General features: G+C 31.3%; 1 pseudogene; it reads right to left on the bottom strand.

Annotated features, from left to right (window-relative positions):
• Window positions 1–8,713: 8,713 nt before the first annotated feature.
• LOC110110887 lies at window positions 8,714–12,723 on the bottom strand (annotated as a pseudogene).
• Window positions 12,724–12,941: the final 218 nt, after the last annotated feature.

Raw genomic sequence — 12,941 nt, forward strand, 5'->3', positions numbered from 1 at the left:
AGGGTCCATTGAAGAAGAGGTCAATCTCTAACCATTTAGGGTAGCTGAAGAGATTTCTGACAATGAAAAGCATATATCGTTCACTAGACTTGGCTTCCACTGGCTTCACTCGAACCTCTTCGGAGCTGACATAGACCTGTTGATCGACATGCTAGTACCGTGGAAATCAACACTTCTTAGTACTCTCATAGATCACCAGCCCACACCCATCTCAACCAGTCATTCATTTGATAGCCCGCGCTCAACTCGCATAGTCATACAGTGATTTACTAAGATTAAAAATTAAGATAAAAAACTTAGAATTAACCTGCAATTGACTTTTCACTTCATCATTAGTCAGCCCGTCAACCTTCATCAATTCTCTGATCTGTTTTGGAGTTGCTACTGCAAGAGAAAAAAAGGCAACGCTGCTTTAATTTGATTTAGTCTTTTAAATTTCTGAATAAGCAAAAGATCTAGTCTAGTTTTGTTGCCTAGCTCCTTCGAATCGCAGAAAGGTAAAATTCTAATTCAATTACAGAGGTAGGAATAAAAGCTACACGCTATAAGCACCCCCAAAAAATATATTTTTTCTTCAGATAATGATAATCACAAACTAAAGGAGGATACTGTATGAATTCAATCACCACCCTTGAATTTCAGATTCCATTTAAATCACAGTAGCATCACTAAAAACCACAAGCCAAGAGCCTTAAAATTATTACTATTATTTTTTTCTAATCATTACACATCAAAGTAAAAAACTTTTAAAGAATTCAGTCACCTTTACGTTTCACTTTATGAACAAAAATGTCATAACATTCCAATCTAACATTGCGCACCACTGAGTTGCTGAAGAGTAATGATGAAACGCCAATGCAGTTCCGGTGACCAGCATCGTCGTTCTTTCCACAAAGCCAATCCTTTTCAGAAATAGCAAAGAAGGAAAACGAGGGGGAAAAATGATAAATTCTTAGATGAGCACCTCTTGGGAATCTTCCTTGCAATCGATGCTTTCATAGCTCAAATTATCGCTCCAGAGCTGAGATGAGCTCATCCCCTCCATCTTCTCCTTGCTCACCTCCTCCAAATTTATCGCTTTCTTCTCCTTCTTGTATCCATTCGATCTGGTTTCGAGTGGAATAAATTCCTCAAGAACACAGTCATCACCGCCGCCGCTTTGGCATTGATCCATCTACAATTTCAGCCCACCGATCACTAAACCCCACCAATTCCACAACCATCAAAAAGATAAAAAAAATATATATTTGTTTAAAAGAACAATGAGCTGAATATAAATATGATTTGAGATCGAAAGTACCATCGGTGAGCAGAAGCATATATAGAGGGAGTTCTTGCTTAAAAGCTTTGATATTGCCATATTTCTAATAATATAATTCTAATATGACGGTGTTATTAATTTATATGCCAAATTACTATAAATACAAATTATTTTAATGCCGATAAATGAAATCACACAAGGAATCATTATACCTCAAAATGACTCATCACTCATTTATTATTTCCAATTCAAGTTCCCTTATATTTCCTTACATTTATACATTTATTTATTCATTATCAGTTTATCATATACCCATCACCGAGAAGATAAACACCAACCTAAGAAAATTCAGTGATTTTTTGTAGAGTCATCACTGTGGGGGCCCATCGACCCTGGCTAGCCAAAAACCAATAGGGTTATACTAACATACACATAATAAAAATACTATAATTATCGTTATAAATAATCAACCTGGTTATATATTTCGACATGACAATCATAATTTTTATGATCAACAAGATTAATAACAGGAGTATCATTCACTACAATAAATAAAACGAATACGTGTAGACCTCTGAAAGGGTATCGTTCAGCAAAGGACAAAATGCAAAGGGTTATACGATTGCACCACCCTGATGGATGAAATGATCATAGGCCTTCATACTCTTCACAAGCGACCCAATGAAAGGGTAGATTAGATCGCACATACGATTAACCATTGAGGATAGTGACTCTAGCCAATGCACCCCGATAGATAATAATATGTATGACCTGATCGAATTAGCGTGTTTCCGCACCCAATACATAAGCTCGAGTAGGGATTATTTGATGGTGAAGTTCCATTTCCCATGGGCGTAAGCCCCTGTGTTTAATTACATCTCAGGCCGAGGCCTGAGAATACTCTCGATTAAGGATTCAACATTATTCTTTCAAGAAGGATATTTGTACAAAGGGGAGACTAATAAATCCTAATCAAAGGGAAAGAAAGGGTTCAAAGTGGCTTAGTCAACACATACGACTCAGATCCACACTCTGAGGGATTAAGGTACCGAGAAGAGAGCAGAGAAAAGGGAAACAACGCACTCAAAGCATGCAGAGCGGAATGATGGAGGTGACATCATCCATGTGACACGTATAGGTAGGATTTATAGCCCCTGAAGAAAAGAGAACTTACCCACCGATGAGTCAAGTTATGAGACACCAAATATATTAGCCTTAAACCCTAAATCTAAGGTGGTTTAGTGTTCTACACCCAATACTAACACATGTGTCATAGATAATGCATCTGGGCTTATATCATGCCTAAAAAGAAAAGCCAACTAACCATCTAAATAGATAAAATCCATGATATTAAGTCTTTTATGAAAGATGGATAGGTAGGTTGAGTATTTTAGAAGTAAGATCGACGTCTAGAAAGTTTCCAAAGTAGCATTGGACTTATGTAGAGTGAATGCTCCTATAGCTAATGTAATTAAAATTTTAATTTAATGAGTTTCTAATGCAATGCATGCTAGTTAAAAGGTCTAAATCAAGTATGCATAGAATTTTAAAAATAAGTTTATAAAAAATAATTTTTAGAAAAAGACTGGGCATCCTCAAGTCCGATACCTCATCCTCATTGGTTAGATATATTATCTGAACTCTACCCGCAGGTGAGAAAGTGCCTTATAACAAGAAAGGAGAGAAATGCAATAATATGCATGCGACCCCGAACGATTCTCGCTATTCCCTAGGTCGTTAGATTTCTATGTTACTTAATTATTAAAATATTAATTTTTAGTTATGAGTAGAAAAATTTTCTTAGTCCTTAAAGTGCCTAGCGAGATCACACCATGCACATGCAAAAAGGAAACCTAAAAAACATGCAATTTCTACTACGCACACAAAGTAAACACATTCAATTTCTCCTTTCACCATTCATAAGAAACATCAATGGTCTTTCTTTTAGGCTACAGTTCTAGTCCAGTTGAATCTAGCTTAAGGTCCTTCCATAACTTCCATTTTTTTCTTAAGTTGATCTCATTTATTATTTAGTTGTGCTTTGTCGTAAACCTTTACAATTTTCTTATAAAAGTTCTTCATCAAATTGTTCCAATCTTCTTTATTAAAATATATTTTTGGACGATTGCCAAGATCTCTCCCCCATACCAAAATCATAAAAAATTATCTTAATATCCCGCTCCCATATCGCCGGTGCTTCATCATTCTTCAATTTTCTCATTTTTCGTAACCTAGGAAAATATGAGTAATCAAATCTTCGTTCAATTCATCAAATATTTGTAATCAACATAAATTTTTATATTAGTTATAAGAAATTATGAGTAATATAATAAAATATATTAAAGATGGAATTTAATTACTAAATGATTGTAAACTAAAAATTTCCTTAATTAAATAAAAGTTGCAGGTAATGGCGGCCGCTTATAATTAAAAAACCATGTTTAACATAATTTCAATTCTCAAAGAATTGCATCTAAATTTCTGATAAATAAGAAAAAATTATGTTAACTTATGAAACTATTTATTGTAATTGCAGGTAAAATTAAAAATTTTAGTCTTTCGTTTAGGAATTACAACCCATATAGTTGTTATTCAGTGAATTCTTAATGGAGAAATCAAGGAAATTATAAAAATGAATATCATAAGTGCAAACCTAATTAGGGGGTAAACGTGTTGAGTCGAGCTCGATTCAAGGGGTGTTCGAGCTCGACTCATAAGTAAAATATCTAGCTCGAACTTGAGTCGAGCTCAAAAGTTGAGTTTGACTCGAGTCATTATAACGTGCTCATCAAGCCACTCGATTTCGCACCCAGTTTTCATTTTTCCACCTGGTTTCAATTTTCCTGCCCTCATCAAGCTCAAACTCGACTCGTGAGTTCGATAAGTTTGGCTTGCAAGCCTATAAACGAGTCAAGCTCGAGTCAGCTCGTCTCACTTACATCCCAAAACCTAATAGAAAGTAGTTATATTTTGGAAATAAGGTTATGGACAATAAGTGGAAAAACCGAAGTTGGTTCTAAAGAAGAAAATGAAAGAGTTCCAATCCCTGTAGCTGCAGAAATAAAATAGAATATAGAAAAATAGAGGAATAGAAGAAACCAAGAAGAAGAGATGAAGATCTGAAGATAAACAAAGTTATATTTTTGCTATCAGTGTATATGTAAATGCATAGTAAATGACCATTTATAAATGCATAGAAATGATGCAAAGTTCTATTATTAGTAGTAAGGCCATTGATATTCCACTGTAAGGACGAGTTTTGCAGTTAGCTTAAAGTGGCTAAGATTAATACAGTAAATGGTGATTAGCAGAAATAAAAAAGAGGTGGATAAGTGGCAGTAAAGTGGTGGTTGACTGCTAGTATAATTTAATAGAAGACGCCGAATTAAATAGGTGTTAAAATCTAATATAATAGAAAACTTATTATGTAAATAATGAATAAAATATAAATATTGTAAATCTAAGTCACCATGAGAATTTCTAACTTATATCAATGAAATATAAGACCATATTGGTTATTCATAGATCGAAAGAATAATGATTTTTTGTTTTTTTTTTATGTGAAAATAAAATCAATATATTTGAGAGATTTTGGAGGTGTTTTTATAGTTTAAAATCTATAATAATTTCTAAGAAATTAAAGAGGAAATAATGAAGTTTTGTAAATAAACTTATTTAAAAAAATAATTTCTAATTTCAAGTAACTGCACTAGCCTTAAGTTTTCCAATAAATAGATAGCCTATTTAAAGAAAATGTTAATTTCATCATTTACTGGATTTGAGGGCTCATTCAGTTATTTGTGGATGAAAATATATTTTTTAATGTGCTAGCTTTGTTATCTTGCATTCATTAAGAATGAGATATTGCCATCCTTTTTTAATGTTATTTTAAAGCTATTAACAATGACTTTTATCTTTGTTAATGAGTATTTCTAACTACATCCAATAAAATGAATGAGCCTTCCAAATTTCATAACTTTTTCAAAAAAGACCTACTACAAATAAAAAAGTGTCCTAAGAAAAACTCAAACCCAAATGTTAGTAAAGTAATAGTCATAAGCCATGCATGGCTCATGTAATGAAAATTTTATTCATGTTTTTATGGCTTCACAAACACACCAAATGCATGAATGCCTGCAATAATTTATGTATTACGGGCATTCTGATCAGCACAAATTAATGAGAATAAATCTAGCTGGCACTCCTTCCCATTTTCAATTTAGCAAATTCATTACCCTCTCAGTTATTCTAGCCCACTTCCTTCACGGTTGCGACTGATCACCACCTTATTATCGTATTGGTAGCTCTAAGAAAGAAGCAGTGTGTCTATTTTTTTAAAAATAGAAATATTCAATTTCATGAACTAATTCAATAATTTCCATGTCATGTCACTGATACCTATATTTTGATGAAGCTAAACAGTAGGATTTAGAAATATATCAAATGTTCATATGTAATTTTAGGGTATTGGTGTATTGTGTTACTAGTTCAATTTTATGTGATTATTCATGTATATATTTGTATTAGAAATAGCTAATCAATACTAATCTACGAATGAAGGTGATTCATGCTAACCAAAGATATGCATTTTTATATTATATAATGATTTGTAAACTATTTGTGTATTAGCCTTCATATTTCAATAAGGTTTTAGAAGTGCTTCATTTTTTTCTGACTTTAGTGGTTTAAAATGCCACCAAATTAATTGCAGCAATTTAATGACTGTTAGAATTTTTCTATATTTGTATTCGCTAGAAGGAATTATTGTAGTGGTTTAGAAACTGCTTTATATTTTGGACATAGCAATGGTTTTAACCATTTTTAAAAAATAAATAAGAATACTATTCAAATATAAACGAAATTTAACATTCTCGTTTTACCAACCACTTATGAAATTAATTAGCTTTACCCATTTTAGCTTAGCTTCCTAAGATGACCAAAATCCATCCCTATGTATACAATTGATTCATCATAATTATAAACAATCTAGTATTGATTGTAAAGTAGATAAAGATTAATTTCCTTAATAGCTAGCAATTATAATCTAATCAAATGAAAATCATACCATCTCATGCTCTCTCCTAAAAAGGCTCACTTGACCCATAGGGTGAGGGCACATTTTTTTATTTGTTTGCATTTTCAACATTTTTTTCCCCTTCTCTTGCAATATATAATGATCATATTATTTTCAATTTTTTTAAAACAAATCATTAACACTTTTGATTCTTATTAATTTACCTAGTCCTTACTTTGTGACCATTAATTAATTACTAGCTAACACTTCCATAGTGGGGGTGGTAGCACCTTACCACTTTCTCAGCTTCACTTCGACAACTTTATCTGACTCAGGTTCACTTGATGAAGTGCCTTCTTGAGAACTAGCCTTGGTTGCCTCCAAAAATATATTTGCTGATTCAAAATATCCACTTAGCTTTAAAAGCTCTATTTGCAATGTTATGTTGGGCTCTGATTCATCCTCATTTGGAAAATACAAATCCTTGTTTAAGCAATAGTCAATTAGTTGCACCATCAGACAAGATTCAGAAGCCGCTTCTTTAGCATATTTTTCTTTTGCTAGCATGTCTACTATCATCGAAATAACCCAACAAGTTCTTACAGGAAGCATATCTTTCTCGGCTTCTTCTGCTTCATCAATTTTAAGTTCTGATATAAAGTTAATGAGCTTAATAGGTCATCTCACAGTCTGGTAATACTCGTCTAAACTGACGATAAATTAAATTCTATTTTTAGTATATTATTCTATTATAGTCATTACTTGCAATAATTCCTTTACTTGAATATTCTAATAGCACAAACTTATGAATATTTTTAGTGATACCATGGTCAAATCACAAGGAAATTTGCAAATCAACCAAATTGTTTGATGTAGAGTAACATAGGATATAGGTTTTCTAATGTTCATTAAAACATACAATTATGATAAGCAATTCTTAGTTTGATAGACCACAAATTAAATATAATGTTCACTATTTTTTTATACAATCAAGAAAATACGATGAATCCATCCCAACAAGTTTCCCATTACATGCCTTAGAATTTTTTTATAACTATTAATTTCTTTGTAACTATTTGGACTTCTCAGGCACTTGATCTTGTGAGATTAAATGATTATACAAATCAAATTAAAGGCCTCTAAAGGAGAAACTTTCATTACATGATTTTTTTATTTATATTCAATATTGTACACTTTTTTGGGAATTTATTCTTTTAGATATGTTGTATGACATTGATAGAAATAATCTGCTTCCATCAGTGTGATTCTCATATATTTTTCTAAAGTGACTTTATTTTTTTATTCACTTTTGTTTGCTTTTTATTTTTTTATTTTAGTCTAATTCATCAAGGTTGGATTTTGTTGTGCATTTGCAAATTATAACATGTTAGTGGTTCACGTTCATGATTGTTTCAATTTCTCATTAAATTTGTTTAATTTAATCAATCGTTAAATTATTATTTTTAGTGTGGATTTTTCACATTTTCCATTTTGAATCAAAAGTTGGCAAAATAATATTTAATTAGTGGTTTTATTAATTCATGGTTGAGCTAGAAAATTCTTATAGCGAGGGCTTAAATTATTTTTAAAAAAATTCCCTCAACTATTTTAATATGAGCTTAGGACTGGTATTTTTTTGAATTTATTATTTCAAACAGATAAAATATTAAATAAATGATGATTTATTGTACTTCTACAAGTAAATAAATGATTAATAAAATTATACCCGCTATAAAATCAATGTCTATATATGGAGCCTCTAGTTTCAAAATTAATACAGAACATATATTATTTTTAAAGTGGTAAGACAAGCTCATTCCTCTCCTCATAGAAACAATCACATGACTATGTTGTCCATCGTAGCCTTAGATATAAAGGAAACTTGGATGTTTGAGCCGCCGGTGCTAGACCCTCGCTAACAGCAATCGTCAGTTGGAAGAATTGGGAAATGAGGATGTCGACATAGACCGTGCTATGAGGCATTGATTGTTTGATTGAATTCATACATAATGTAATAAATTAGTGTCATCCCGATCGGAGCCGTCATACCTCCCCAAGATGTGTATGAGAATTGACTTGGGAGATATGCACCTCATGCACCATAATGATTTGCTTTTTGCATAATTAAGCCGCATCAACCTATGTTCATGAATCGAATAAAATAAATGATGGCAATACGAAATATATAAATTAAATTGTATGTTTAAAATTAGAAGAAAAAAAATTCTTACGATTTTGGCACAAGGTAAGACGAAGAGTGCCTGAAATCAAATCAAAAACTTTTTTAAGTTGAATAAAAAAGACCACACTATACATGAAAATTTTCTATGCCCATTCTATTTTAACTTCTTAATCTTTCCTTTTACAAAATTCAGAAGCATGTTAAAAATTTAATTTTGGTAGGGTAGAAGTCACCTTCAAGAAAATTGTTGAGATGATTAGGTTTGGCTTTGTTGTAAATGAGGAGATGCCATGAAACACAATCTATTAGCAATCTCAATGAAGCAAGGCCTTTTTGATGGTTATGTTGACCAACACTGTTCCATCAAGCTTCTTCACTCAGGGTCACAAGATTCTGGAACTGAAGGCCTTAGAGTGTTGTCAACTATTTCATCTATTAATAATGCGTATTATTAATTACATGTGATATTAGTACAACAAAAATGATGTGAGATAGAATGGTACCTATATTTGCTTCATCAGGTATGTTGGCATATGGCTCTTTGCCTATAAGAAGCTCGTACATCATAATACCAAAAGAAAATACGTCAACCTAGGTTCATGATACAAGTATTAAAAAGAATTTAATATAAACACTTATTGATTTTTTCGTGCATTTGAATTTGTATATATACCTTTACGGAGATCAAATCTCTTCTTCCATTCATAAGCTCAGATGTCATCCAAGGGATTGTTCCAAGTGCACTGACACATAATATTAAGGTGCTACACTTCACTTTTGAAAGGCCAAAATCACCGATCGACCTATAAATATATTAATCCACAAAGAATTATTCATTAATATATTCAACCAATATAAAATGATTCTAATGGCTTACTTGTCAGGCAGCCTAAGTAATGCTCGCATAAGAATTGTGCATATTTATTTGCATAATATTATACATATCATTACAAAAAATGTAAAGAAATTATTATCTTTTTAAACAACGCATAATTTTAGAAAATAATCACAAGGTATTAACTTCACTAGGTTATTCATCCTAATCTCTTGATATATATCTTTTCAAAAATGAAATTCTGTCTTAGTTTTACAATTAATAAGTTACAGCAACAACAAATTAGAATACAAAACAAAAAATAGTCATAACATATATACACAAAGATTTTCATGGATTGTTTGCATGAAAACATAAAAAATAATAAATCTTGAAATAGATACAAAACTAAAAATGAATTAATACCTTGCATATTGGTCGATTAGGATCCCTCAAGTTAACAAGCAAGTTGTCACTTTTCAAATCAAAATGAATAATATTTTGATCGTGTAGATATTCTATCCCAAAAGCCACATCTATGACATATAATAGTCGTTTCCTTTTATTAAGAAACCTACTTAAATTCAATATATAATTTATCCATTACAACGAAAAATATATGAGTACAAAATAAGATAAATTTGTAGTGCTAGGTGTATTAAGCTAAAATAAAGAACATACTCGTTATAGTTTATGAGTGCGCTTCCTAGTGAACCATTAACCATGTATTTAGTGATGGCTGCAAAAGACCCCTCAGGGCCATCCCAAACAATACCATAAAAAGCTATAATATTTGGGTGGTGCAAATTAGTAAAAATGAACATTTCATTCCAAAAGTCAGCTCTCTAATAATATGAAAGACAATGACATATAGTTAGAATTTCAGGAATGAGATGATAATATACTATAGAAAAATTTTATTTTTTTTTGCATTTGAAAGACATACAATCCATTCTCGTACCTAAGATTATCTAGCTAGCAAAATATATATAATGGATATTCTTTATGGCAACATCAGCTCCTCTCCATTTACCATGATAAACTGCTCCAAAGGTTCCTAAACCTAGCACTCGCAATTCGTCAAGGTCGCAATTCTTTATTTTCAACAAAAATGTGGAATATCTTTAAAACTAAATAATTATATTTAAACTAAATATTTATATAATTCATATGTATCATAAATATTATATGCAATGTGTTTCATATATGCCATAGGATTCATGTGAATTCTATATTCTTATACCAATCTTATCAATCATGTCACGTACATGTATCAATCATGTTTTGTATCATGTATACCATATCTTGTCATATCAATTGTGCAATTTATCATATATACAAGATATGACATTTAATTGCCTGTGATATGAGACTTATTTCATAGCTCATTTACTTGTATCCAGTCATGCGGAGGAGCTCCATTTTTCCTCTTTAGTTCTTCTTCCTCATTGTCATCCGAAATGAGGCGCATGATCCGCTCTTCAATCTCTATGTAGAAACTTTCGTTGTCTTCTTCACTTAAGTTTCTCTTCATGCCAGGAAAACGGATTGAAGGCAGGTAGTACTCGATAGGATAACAATACGGGCCAAACTCGACTATTATGGGAGCAAAATGGATGAGCAATGATATATATTATGGGAGCAAAATTGAGGAGCAATCATCTACTCGTTCAACAAGATGATGAAGATCATGATCAAATTCTCCTATGCCTAAATTTGAATAATCAAACATAACAAAATTTATTTGTATATTTTTATTTCAATTAATAATAATAACTATATATTGATACTTCATACTTTTACTCTTATAAAACTATATACAAACCTTGTATAAGTTTAAATTGTCCAAGACATGAATCCTTCTTTGATGGGCCAGACATATTATGAGGACATTGATTATGAAAGATTGAGTATGAATCAGATGCCTCAAGAAATTTTTATCCGTATAATTGATGTTGTGGTGTAAAGAACTCACTTGATCAAGCTGACAAAGGATATAAAAAAAGTCAGATTTGATTGCGGATTAATACATATCGAATAATAATTATATTTTATTACATATTTTAAAGTTCTTGGTTTTTTTTTTGCATAACAATTAACGTTTGTCACTTGTTATAGTTTATTTTAATTGCTTAATTCCTTGTCGAAATGCTTAGTATGGTTTTATTCTATGGTCTTTGGTTAAAATATATTTTTGCACACAGATTTTACTTTCCATCGTAAAATAAAAAAATCTTTTGAGTTTCAAAAGCTACTGCATTATTTGGTTTTAAGAAAATTTTGATTATATATATATATATATATAGATATGGTTTCTTAGGAAAGAAATTTTTTTATTAATTTAAATGTGGAATGTAATATGGGTTTCAATAGATAATGAAGTTCAATAGGTTGAGGCTCCTTAAGTTAATTTAAACTTAAAACCTGCTTTTAATCTTTGCCACGTAGTCAAGTTGTAGCCGAAGACTATCATAAAGGATCAAAGTGTGTAATTTTATAGTTTTTTTTTTTTGTGTAATTTTATAGTTAATTTTCATCCATCATCTTTTTTTTTTCTTATTAGTATTGCTACATTTTAAAAAATATATATATAAAATTGATCTATTTTAATGATGACCCAATTAAAATAGGGAGTTATTTATATATATTAGAAAAAAATATATTAATTTGTGCCCTAATAAATATTACATGAATTTGTATAATTTTCTTGAGAAGAGTTTATCTGTTTTGATGGAAAATTAGAATCTTTTGGCTTAGTTGTTAAAATTTTAACATTATTTTTGTGTGAGAAATAAAAATTGTCATTGTTTTAGCAAGTGAATATATATATATATATATATATATATATAGGTGTTAAAGAAGAATAATATGAGCAAAAAAAAATGTTGAGTAGTACAATGAACCTGATGACACTCTTTGCAAGTAGATAAAGCATATGACCCATCATATAGTGGGTTGACTATCTGCACAGCCAAATTTGTTTCACTAATAATATTTAAATAACATGAAAATTTAAGCTGCTCGAGCATTGAAATATTGTAATTCATTTAAAAAATCTATTCATGATGGATCAAAAGAAACCAAATTGGCATTATGGAAAAGAATGATAAGATAAATACCTTTATCCATGAATCCATTACTTCTAACATCTAAATGCAGAGTGGAGGTAGTGTCTTCTATATTGTCTTTTCGGGCATTAGCATCAGAAGTTACTTCCACAATGTGACTTGAATCGCTATCATTGAACTCAGTCAAAGAGTTCTCCTTGTCATATGAGGGGAGAGGAAGACTTGAAGCTTAGTGGATTCATATTCAGAGGCCTCTAATAGGCAGTCACACTCCTCTATCATATTATCCAAGTCTTCATCCGATGTGATGGAGATGAGGGTGTGGAGGTCTTGTTCAGAAAGTTTGTAGCAGATGACGAAAGGGCCGCCATATGTATCTTCCATCTTGCAATAAAATTCTAGCAGTGTTATATCACGAGAGAAGACCATTATACATGTTCGTCCTCCCACATAGTCGCTAGGACGTGGAATGAACTTGCAACCGAATTTGCAGCAGAGTTTCATATTGCGGGATTATTGGAGGTTAGCTATCTATGGGATGGCGGTGGCAGAGGGGTTCCGGTTAATGTTCAAGGGGCCAACAGCCATTGGAAAGAAAGGGT

Source organism: Dendrobium catenatum, unplaced genomic scaffold (assembly GCF_001605985.2).
Source record: "Dendrobium catenatum unplaced genomic scaffold, ASM160598v2 fragScaff_scaffold_743, whole genome shotgun sequence".
Taxonomy (NCBI): domain Eukaryota; kingdom Viridiplantae; phylum Streptophyta; class Magnoliopsida; order Asparagales; family Orchidaceae; genus Dendrobium; species Dendrobium catenatum.